The following is a 9207-nucleotide window of genomic DNA, read 5'->3' on the forward strand; positions in this document are numbered from 1 at the left end:
GACTGAGCTCAAGTGAGAGGAGTGGGGAGAAGCAGGTGATTGCTTGGGCAGCTTTGAGAATGAACTTGAAAATGTTTGCCTGTAGGGACAGTGACTGCAGACCACCCACTGCCCCCAAAGACTCCATCTGGGCTGGTCTTGAGTCAGGAACAGGAGCATCTTTGATGAGGATGTTGATTGAGCCCGTGTGCACGGTGCAGAACAGATTAGCAGTGCATCACTGTAACTTCTTGGCCACCTAATTGCCATGCTGCTGTTGGCAGTTGGTATTTTTCAACTTTGAATAAAACAAATCCAGCCATTGTAGGTGCTTCTGGACTTGTGAGTTATTTTATTTAATTTTTTTTTAACATTGGGACTGAGCAGCAGGGAGAAGTCTGAACTACATGTCCTGTGCTCTTGTAGGCAGTGCTTACATGTCCTGTGCTCTTGTAGGCAGTGCTGAATCGATCAACTCCTGTCTGATGTGGGGAGGGGAATTTTCCCTTTTCCCTCTGGGTTTCCCGGGTCAGTTCCTGGTAGCAGAAAAGAGCATTTCCCGTGAGCAGGGGAGGCACAAGAAGGTTCCCAGCACATCAAGAGGCCAGTGAAGACACAGGCAGATGCTTTGGGAAACTCTTGGGGTTCATTTGTGGCTGCTCAGGATGCTCGCTCTTCTCTTTCTTGGAAGATGACACAGGGCAGAAGAGAGAGCCTTCAGTAAACCCTGACTGATTATATTTTAGCGCTAGTAAAGTGTATGCCTTGTGCTGGGTGCTGGTCCTAACACTGTTGATCCCCCAGCCTGCTGGAAGTGTCCTCATCGGGGCTCCCATTAAGGTTTCCCTTTTGGAAAGGAAAATGGTTATCCTTCCAAGTCCTTTGGACTGCTCAGCTGGATCAGGACACAACTAGGGTGGAGAGGGGCAAGAGACGTTGTGAAGGATCCCTGTACAGCTGTGCGCAAGTACAGAAATTCAGCCCCGAATTCACCCCAGGGTGTTGTAATCAGAATAGAAATGGTGATGTGCTCAGCAATCTGCTGCCTGCTCTAGGAGAAGGCCATAACTTTTAACAGTGTGTGCGTGCCAGGAACAAGGCTCAACTACATAACACCTGCTGATAGACTTTGGAAAGGACGTGCCAGTAAAGAAGCAGAGTAAGGCACACCTTAAGTGCTTTTTGTAACCCAGCCTCCAGGAGGCAGGCAATATTGCTGAGTAAAAAAGAATTTCAATAACCTTTCCTCACATTTCACCCCAATCCTTCTTTTTTCCTACATCGCTTTCAGCCTTCCTTCTCTGCTGTTAGACAATCCCGAAAAGTGTTCCTTGTCAAACCAGACAGCCCCCTATTCACAAGTGCAGGTAGCCTTTTCACCCACAAGTGCGTTGCTCGAGTCTGGCGAGCTGGGAGGTTTGTGCAGGGCCTGCTCCTGCACTGAAGTGAACGTGTCAGCAGAAGGCAGGAGAGGCGTCCAGAGGTCGGGAAAACGGTCTTCCACTCACAGATCCCACCAGTGGGAGAGCCAAGAAAAGTCTGAGGGGCCTGGGTGGGAAAGAGAGAAAATGAATGTGATAGGAACACATGAGCCAGAGGTCCTGCTGGGACATGAGGCCGCAAAACTGCTGGGCAGGGGATGAAAACTGTTGAAGGGCAGAGGTACTGTGTGAGCAGGAAGTTGGTTATGGTGTCAAAATTACCTGTTCTCATTTGTGCATTCACAGGCACCAGTAATGAGCAGCAGGAGTCAGATTTTTAAGTTTTTTTAATTTTTATTGCTAGCAATAAGCTGCCTCTTGTCTGGCAGCACAAGAAGGGGCTGCAAGCAGCTTTTTGTTACAACTTTTAAGCAATAGTTAATTGTTGCATGTTCAATGTTTTAATTTACATAACCTGCCAGATCTAGCCACAATTTTTACTTCTACCCATCCTCTTGCTGTGTTACAGTACAAGAGAGTTCCGTGACAGCCTCACATGGTCCATCTTCTTCATGAGCTGATTTTGCACCTCTTCTGCTGGTACCTTGGAACAACTTTTGTACTGCTGGCTGGGTTAACCTGGCTTCTTTGCAGATCTTCAACTTTGTACAAGAACAGGCCTAAGGCGAAGTCAGATAAGATGTTCTGCTTGCAGGGTACACGAGTACATGTTCTTTTTCTGCAAAAATGTTACAGGGTACATGTTCTTTTTCTGCAAAACTAGAGGACAGTCGAAATTTCCTTAACATTCCCTCCTTTTATTTCATGCATACCACCCTGCAATATTACGCTGGTCTACACTGGTATCTCCTTACACATGGAGAGGCAGATTCGACCCATGCATGAGACAAGAGAAAAGCACCGTTCCTACTGCCAGGATTAATGTTAAAATTATTAAAATACATCTGGTCCACACTTCCAGACCTGGTAGCCATGACCACAACCATGACCAGTTCTGTTGCTAGGAAATTAAGCAGTTACTGCTCCTTGGCTACTTGATGGAAGGTACGCACATGTCGTTGAATGACATTTGCATAATATTTGTTTTTATTTGTTTCCATAAAAAACACAGACAGTGCATGCCAACACACACACACGCCCCGCTGTGTGGCCACTAGGTAATCTAAAGCCCAGCGATTCTAGAGGGCTAATGGGGAGAAAGACTTCGCTTCTACTTTTAGGTTTCTTGAGGCACATGGACCGGTGTTTTGAATGATTTCAAGGGTGGCAGAGATGACACCCACACTTGGGAACAGTGCACGCATTAACTGATTTAATCTTTTAGGTCTTTTCACTGTGTTAAAATAGTACGGTTCCCAACTAGGATGGTCTTGCTTCTGTGCCCAGGAGGCAGGAAGTAACATCAGTCTCAGTGGTACTTTTACATTTTGATAGTCCCCATTTGTCTGAGTATATCATTTGGAATGGATTTTCACCTATGCACCAGTTGCTATACTTCTAAATGCACACTGTCCAGCTGCTACTACCAGGAGTGACCGCAAGGTGGGCAAGCGCAGGTCAGAATCCAGTAGAGAGAGATGCTCAAAGTCTGCCCTGTGAGGAACGGCTGTGAGAGCTGGGCCTGTTTAGCCTGGGGAAGAGAAGCCTGAGGGGGGATCTTATCAATGTCTTAAGTATCTGAAGGGAGGGTGTCAAGGGGACAGGGACAAACTCTTTTTCAGTTGTCCCATGTGATAAGGGCAGAATCTTTTTCCTTCTCTGGAGATATTCAAAACCTGCCTGGATGCAACCCTCTCTAACGTGCTCTAGGTGACCCTGCTGGAGAAGGGGGGTTGGACTAGATGATCTCCAGAGGTCCCTTCCAACCCTTCCTATTCTGTGGTTCTATGATTTTTATGATTTCTGTGTCCCCCAGGTCAACTTTGAGCAAGACACAAGTTTGTGCCGAGCTCTCTTCAGTCACAACTGGCCAGCATCTGCCTGCCAGCAGAGAGAAAGAACACTACAGCCTGCTCAAGGTGACATTCAGGGATGATGACAGTTTAAATACCTGGCTGTAGTAGCAATACCTACTGTTGAACAGAAGCACATCTTTCTCCAGTTTTAGGAAAGCACTCACCATGTGGGAGACCTTGTTCTGCCCTTATCAAATACTCTGGGGGTCAGAAGTAGTTTGACCAGACGGGAAGAGCCATTTTCTCTTCATATTCAGGAATGAATGGAGAGAGCTTGGATTTGCCAAAGCAGCCGCAGCCAGGGAACATGGATGGCCACAACGCAGACGCAAGAAAAAATAATCTATCTCTGCTTAGATATCTTCCTCTACAACAGCAATGCACACCTTATGCTCTGGCTTTAAAATGTAGGTTTAACCAAGGGCCTGGGAAAAAGGAGTAAGGACACCGGGGTCAATAGAAATAAACAGAAACAACGGGCCCTGACCTGTAAGCTCTTTGAAATAGCTCTCCATGCAAGGGTTTGTTCACATCCTTCTCCTTGCTCTAGCAAGGACAGAGCCCATTTATGGCCATATTTTTCCTTTCCTCCTTAGCAAAAGGAGGACAAGAGGAAGATAACAAAACAGCACTAGAGCTCTACATGTAGATACCTCAGGGCTCAGGCCATGCTTTTTTCAGAGCCATCTTCTTTCCTCTTTTTTTTTACTGCAGAGGACAGACTGATAATGTTTGTACCTTAAAGCTGAAAATAAATCAAATTTTCACAGGTTGATCGAGAAAACTGAATACTGCACTGCCCCCGCACACTACAACAGCAGCTCCTGCCTATCTGCTTTTCCTAACAGTTTCTCCACACACACCCAGGGTGTTTCAGCTTTCCACGAGGGGAGAACATCCCGGGGCAGAAGCAGCATAGGAAGCAGCTGCTCTGTTCCTCTCCCTCCTGCCCTGCTGCCTGCGAGGTCACTAGTGCTGCAGCTCTCACAGCTCAGAGCTTCTCGACACCCGCCAGGCCGCAGAATGGGCTGAAAACCCCCGCTGTGTCCCCGGGATGCTCACGGGCAGCAGCTGCCCCCAGCACAGCGCAGAGGTTTCTCTCCCATCCCTCCCCTCCCTTCCCCTCCCCTCCCGCAGACTCGCCCAGGCCCCGGGGCAGAGCGGGGCCCTGCAGCAGCAGCGCCCGGCAGCAGCGTTTCCCCACGAACCAGCACCAGCAGCCAGGGACACACAGGCCCCTCCCCCACAGCCGGAAGTGACGCCCCCTGCACCACAGCCCCTCCCACCTGTCACTCCTCCAATAGCTCCCGTGGGGCGTGGCCTCGTGGGGTGGGACACACCAGGGAGGGGCGGGAGGGAGGCAGCAGGGCGCGTGCGCTGTTCAGGGGCCGGGTGGGAGGGGTGGGCAGGGCAGCTGAAAGGAGGGGCCCTGAGGGGAGTGTAGGGGCGTGGCCGGTCAGGGAGGAGCATGCGCAGTGGCCCAGAGGAGGGCGGTGAGGGGCGGGGCAGGGGCGGGGCTGCCCGGGCCCTGTGGGCAGGCGGGGAGGGGGCAAGAGGCGGCTGCTGCCGTGGGGCAGCATCTCCCGGCCCGGGGCCGCCCGGAGCCTTTGGCCGCAGCGCCGGGAGCTGCCGCGCCGGGGCAGAGGGCCGCGGGCTGGGCAGTGCGAGTGGCCGTGCACGCGGGGGCAGCCGGAGCCGCCACGGCCCAGCTGTGTGGCAGCAGTGGTGGGGAAGGCCCGGCCCGTCCTGGGCCACCTCCGGCCCCCGTGAGTCCCCGGCTCTTGCACCCTTTCTCCTAACAGCCCCGCGGCTCGGTGCTGGCTGTGGTGGCTTTTTCTCAGCGCCATCCCGGCTGTGAGGAGAGGCTGTGGCTGCAGTGGCGCTTGTGGGGGCTCCGGGCAGGAGGCAGGAGGCAGCCAGCGCTCCGGTGCCCCTGCTGACAGCCCCGCTTTCCCCGGGGCAGGTCCCCAGCCCCTCTCTGAGCCCAGCCCAGCTGTGGGCTCCACGAGGAGCAGGATGTGCAGAGGCTCCTGATGGCCGTGGCCAGAGCCAGGCTCTCGGGTATCGCGGCAAAGCGGCTGTGGAAGAGCTGTGCCCTTCTGGAGGGCGCTCACAGCCCCTCGGGACACCTCCCCAGAGACAGTCGAGGGTCTGAAGGTGACATTTCCTCAGGAGAGCAACGACCCACAGAACCATCACAGCCCTGTGTGCTCAGCTCTGCCCCACAGATTCCTCCCGGCAGCAAGGCAGTGTTGAGGGGCATCTGTGTGTTGGCAGGTGCTTGGGGTAGCGGGGACAGATCCTGCTGGGGTTGGCAAAGGTGCTGCTGGTGCTGTGCATGCCGGGGAAGGAACTTTGTGAGCTTCCTTCAGACCTACTGGTCTCTCCATCAGCTTTGGAGTCTCAGGTTCTTGTCCAGGCTTGGCAGCTCCTCTCCCTTCCCCCCACACGAGCAACAGGGACCTGAAAGCAGAGATGTGGGGAAGCTCCTTGCCTTTGGTGTCATCCCTGCCTGCAGCTACCTTTTGAGAAGCCCCTGGGAAGTGTCCTGGGGGTGAGCAGGAGCTGTGAGGAGCCCTACCTCATGCAGCCTTCTCTCCGTGGGGGAATGACGCTGCCCTGCGTGGGCCACTCCTTCACCCTAGAGCTTCCCCAGCCCATGTTCAGCCTATTTGTAGTTATCCCTGTGTTGTCCCCAAATTGTGTTCTGTTACCCGGTGTGCAAGCACCCAATAGACACACAGGGTCCAGAAAATTGTTTCTTTCATTTCTGCACAGAGATGGGTGCCAGGTGCTGGATCCACAAAGCTAGCACACCTTCTCTGCTTCTGACTCTTCCTCCCTTCTTTTCCTTGAGTCTTGTTTACCATTGGCAGTTTCTTTTTTCACAGCATCGCTCAAACAAGGGTGGCAGCGTTTCTTTGGCAGGAGAATTGCCAAGTGCTGAGCTGATGGTGAAGCAGCTGGGCAAGCTGGTGTGGGAGCAACCTAGAGGAGACACTGACTGCAAGAAGAGTGAGGAAGCAATGGCCTGGGATGGCAAGCAAAGGTGCCAGGTGGTGTGGGGAAAAACAAGCCCATCACGACAGCAGCAGGAATGCAGGGAGCTGTGGTATGGGCTGCACAATGAGCCACTGGAGAGGGCTGAGGATTAGCAGGAAGAGCAAGGGTTGCCCTTGCAGTGGCTGTGTGCTCTGGAGTGCCTGAAGAAGGGCAGCCTTTGCAAGGGGCATGGAGTGCAGGTGTGGAGAGAGGCAACTTGGTGGTGCTGCCCAGCTGTCAGCTGCCAGGCAGGCTCCAAAGCTGAAAGCAGAGGCTTGGAGGCAAGGCCATGGGGATGGGTGTGGCCATGGGGACTGCCAAGGCGTTGTGCTGGGGGTGCCCCCACGGATCCCCGGGGCTTGGTGAGGGGTGTTTCCACCGTGAGCAGCAGGGCTTGGTGATGGTGGTGGCATGGTGCCTCCAAGGCCATGGTGATGGGGCTGTCTCCATGGGGACTGTGTCCCTGCTGGGAGCAGAGCCCCCGGGGTCCTCCCTCTGAGGAGAGCTGCTCCCTGAGGAGGCAGCAGCTGCCCTTGGGGCCAGAGCAGCAGGACCCCAGGAGAGGATCATGCGGAGGGACGAGGAGTGGTAGCAAATGGCTGCTGCCAGGCTGCACACACACTGCCAGGCACGCCAGAGCGCAGGGGTGAGGTGAGCCATGGGGCTGGAGGCAGGGTCAGGCAGCAGGCATGGGAGCTGCCCGGAGAGCAGGCAGCTGGGGTGAAAGAGGCAGGCAGGAGCTACTGCGGCCAGGGGGGGAATTTCTTGCCGGTCCTTGGGACTTTCCCTGGGACAAAGCACAGCAACCTGCATGCTCCAAGGCCCCACGAAGCCTGCGAGGTCTGCGTTGAGGGGCAGGGAGCAGCTCTGGGCCCAGCTCAGCCAGGCCGCGTGCAGCCAGAGCTTCCCTTGCACACGGCCCTCAGGTTTCCTGCTCTTCACAAGCCACTCGGACCAAGGCAACCGCATCCACCCTGTGAGTCCTTCTGCCCAGAGGTGGCCAGCAGCAGCTGCACGCAGCAGTGCAGCACAGCCAGACCACGATTTGGTCCCACCAAAGGCACAGGCTGCCTCGCTGCCCAACGCACAGGGCTCACGGGCTTCTGCACGTGTCCTCGCAAAAGTGCAGAGATGACCATGATAGTGGCTTTGAAAGCCTCTGCCTGACTCCCTGGAGCTGCCGAGGAGCAGGTGGGAAGTGCGGGCAAGGAGCAGGAGGTGTCTTCCTGCCGGATGCTGACTGCATGCTCTGCCTGGCAGCCTGCAAGGACATACCTGGGGGTGCCCAAGGCAGCTGCCATTTCCCATCTCTTGCCCCACACTGACAAATCCTCTGCCCAGACAGCCTGGCTAGCAGGAGAAGAGCACCCTCAAGACCCCTGCCTTGCTCTCTCCTGCTCCTACCAGGGCTCAGCTCCAGCCGAGGCTGCCTCCTGCAAGGCTTGGCCCTCTCCCAAGTGCTTCTTACAGCCCTGTGTCCCTGGCATCATGTACAACCAGAGGCACCAAACTCCACAAGCCTTCAGAATTGTTTGGCTTTGTACATCATTTCCACTTGGCAGATTTTGGAAGGACGTGACTTCATTGGGGTGTCTGACATGGCATTTTCATACACCACGTGCTTTGCCATCCCACTGCTGTTCGTGCTGGCATCTCGTTATTTATTTTATTTCCCTCACATACACACCCCACTTTGACTTTCTCAATCTTAGCATGCTGCTGGAGCAAAGGACAGGAACTGGGGTGTGTGGCGGGGGTGTAGGCGGGGAATACAGAGGGTGTTGAAAAAGTGCAGAAAGCAGATGTGTAAAAGTAGGGGACTCTGCTGAAAGAGTGAGATTTTTCTGCTGTCTTGCTATGGGCAAAAGCAGGAAATGGAGAGCAAGAAGAGAAAAGAAACTTCTGTCTTCCATAGCAGCTCTATGTAAAGAGGTGTGGACAGGATGCAATGGGTCCACATTGGGGCCCCTCGCCAGCAGGCAGTGGGGCAGGGGCTCATTGTAAAGGAGCTTTGGGTGACAAACCAGGAAGAGCATCCCTCCTCCTCAGCTACAGAGATGAGGCAAGGACAAGCAGCAAGTGAGAGGGAGGACTGCTGCACCAATACCATCAACCCAGAAAACAGTTCCTTGTTCCCAACGCTCCTGCAGCTCCCTGGGAGCCTTCAGGGGCTCCTGTTTGAGGAGGCACACAGAAACTTTGAACTGAAAAAACTGCTGTGGATCCGGGGCAAAATCCTGCCTGAGAAGCTTGTGTGGCTCGGGAGACCATGTGGCAGCCAGGACTCCTGGCTCCTGGGGGTTAGGGCTGCCCTGATGCCCAAGGCCCCTCTGGGGATGGGGGAAATCCAGGGCCAGGTATCCCTGGGAGTGGGATGCCTGTGGTGTGCAAAAATGACCTCTCTCGGGCCTCTTTCTAGCTATTTCCCTGACTTAGGCATCATCTGGAGACATTCCTGAAAGGATTTATCTGAAATGTTTGGGAAATAACTGGGGGAAGGGAAGGGATTGCTTTCCAGGATGTGAGAGGAAATCTCTCTGCTCCCTGGCTGGGCCATCTCCATGGCGACGGCATAGTGAGCCCCCAGATGACACGAGCTGAGGTCACAGCAGGATGTGCTGCATCACAGGGAGGTCTCCCTGGTGCTGTGGGTGGGGGCCCTCACTGCCCTGCGAGGCCCAGGCACTGCTGGGCACTGGTCATGCAGTCCCCACCACTGTCTTTTGTAGTGGCTCCGTGGCAAGGAGTGGGGACAGGAGGCAACGGGGCTGCACTAGGAGGAGCAGCAG

This window comes from Rhea pennata, unplaced genomic scaffold (genome assembly GCF_028389875.1).
Source record: "Rhea pennata isolate bPtePen1 unplaced genomic scaffold, bPtePen1.pri scaffold_23_2, whole genome shotgun sequence".
Lineage (NCBI taxonomy): Eukaryota > Metazoa > Chordata > Aves > Rheiformes > Rheidae > Rhea > Rhea pennata.